This window comes from Oratosquilla oratoria, chromosome 28 (assembly GCF_046742065.1).
Source record: "Oratosquilla oratoria isolate Oo_2021 chromosome 28, ASM4674206v1, whole genome shotgun sequence".
NCBI classification, from domain to species: domain Eukaryota; kingdom Metazoa; phylum Arthropoda; class Malacostraca; order Stomatopoda; family Squillidae; genus Oratosquilla; species Oratosquilla oratoria.
The window spans coordinates 35,773,675-35,776,174 of record NC_134804.1 but is presented as its reverse complement, the minus strand read 5'-3'; positions in this window follow the sequence as shown (position 1 = coordinate 35,776,174).

Sequence of the window (2,500 nt, the reverse complement as noted above, 5' to 3'; positions counted from 1 at the left end):
AATCAAATCTATTTCCTGAGAATTTGAGACTACTGTTTCTTGTATGATTCTAATTCAGTGTGAAAATTTGGTCACTTTTGATGTCAATACCCTCTAGAATCTTAAAAATTTGTATTAACTCTCCTCTGAGTCTACGATTTTTTAGAGAAAACAGATTCGTATGGACTTTTTAAGTCAAAAGATCACGCAATCAGTCCTAAAAATTTATATGCTTGTTCAGAGGCTGAAATACACTGCCTAGATGATTTAAAATCGTTACTGATGATTACACCGAAATACTTTTCACTATCCACTTTTGTTAACGAATTTCCAAATAACTTGTAATCACTCCTTCACACAATCTCCTCTTAGCATCCATTCCCAAATGATTATTTCTCATTACACTTTTGTATCCACCAAGGTATTTATTCATTTCTCTCAACCCTCCACCCCCACTCCTCCCTTTCCTGCCACATTCCCACCCAAGTATCTAAAACTATCCACTTCCTCCAGTCTCTCTCCATTAATACTCACCTTCCAGCCTCCTACCACTCTTTCCCCTTGTGAATCTCATCACCTTACTTTTACCACATTTATCTTCAACTTCCTTCTTTCACGCACCTTCCCAAACTCTGTCACTAACTTCCTCAATCCCTCCTCTGATCCTGCTTCAAGCACAGTGTCGTCAGCAAAAAATAACTGGATTATCTACCACTTTTCTCTATTTTCTTTAACCATTTGCAATCCCCAACCAACTACCCTTGCATTCACCTCTCGCACCACCCCATCCATGTATAAATTGAACACACAGGATGACATAACACATCCATAACGAAGTCCTACCTTTACCTCAAACCAATCACTTTCTCTTCTTAATCCTAACACAAGGTCTATGACTCTCGTAAAAACTCTTGACTGCTCTTAACAGCTTTCCTCCTATCTCATATATCTGCAAAAACCTCCCACAGCGCTTTCCTGACTACCCTGTCATAAGCCTTTTCCAGATCCATAAAAGCCCCCCAAAATCCCTACCTTTTCCTATAGCTTTCTCACATATCTGTCTTACCACACCAACACACATACACACACACACACACACACACACACACACACACACACACACACACACACACACACACACACACACACACACACACACACACACACACACACACACACACACACACCACACACACACACACACACACGCACGCACACACACACACACACACACACACACACACACACACACACACACACACACACACACACACACACACACACACACACACACACACACACACACACACCTGGTGTGTACAAACGTGTACGTATGTATATCCCGACGTACCCTTGTAAACCAATTTACTATAAAATTAGTAAATGAAGAAGAATTTTAGGTAATATAAGTTATGGCACGTTAAAAGGTAGGGCTTCTGTCTGGTTGCCACTCATTATTCGAGAGCTTGCAGACTTAAGGAAGAATATATTTCAAAATAAATATCAAAAGTAGCACAACCCTTACAAAATATACGCTCAGACTCGTTCAAATTTTTTTGAAATATGACTCTTTTTGCTTTCTCATGGGTTCTTGTCTTGAAGATATTTAGCCAATGAAAGTAGAATTATACATTTTTAGTGTATCAATTTAATTTGTGAATTCATAACGTTTATGATTCATTTGGTAGTGTTGATTACTTTTGTGAGCAAAAAGGATTAGGATTGAGGATAATATCAATGAAGCTGTATGACATTCAAGTGCTTCTGATCTAAAGTGGAGTACTTGAGATATCTTGTTCTGGTTAACTTTAGACTTTATGAAACAAAGCTGTTATCTTCCTTCCTTCCAAACAAAAAAGAAAACAAAAAATGAACAAGAAAAACTTTTGTTATTTCTTTCTAGAGCATCTTTCTAATTCAATTCTAGTTCTCATCTCACTTGATTTTTATAGTGTTCTCTAGAATAGGTAAAAGTACAGTGTTGTGATAGAAATGACTATAAAATCTATAGGAACTTCTTGAACACCGTGACAATATTTATGTTTTTTTCACCAAGCCAGTGCAGACTTGAGGTAACGATTTAACGCACACAGATCTAAGAGAAGTATCCAAGTTACTTCCTACGTTCATTATGAAAACCTCCCCCCCCACTGTATGACACTGTTGCGTAATAAATTAAATAAAAAAAATCTAAGAGAAGTATGTTAGTATTAAATGATTTGGGTGAAAATAAAAGAGAATGTTACAAATATCAAAAGTAAAAGCCGAAAGGAAATGTCAAGAAAGTTAAGTCAAGAATAAGAACATACAAGGAGTCTCGGCACAGAGGGATAATCAGGATGTTTCCAAAGTCGTAAGAACATAAAGACATAAGAATGAAGGAGCCTACAAGAGACCATAAGGTCTACACTTGGCAGTTCCATGTCCATTATTGCCTATTACCAACATCCATAAAGTTATCTAACCTTTTCTTAAAACAACCAATAGTTTCAGCCCTCACTACATGGTTACTAAGTCTATT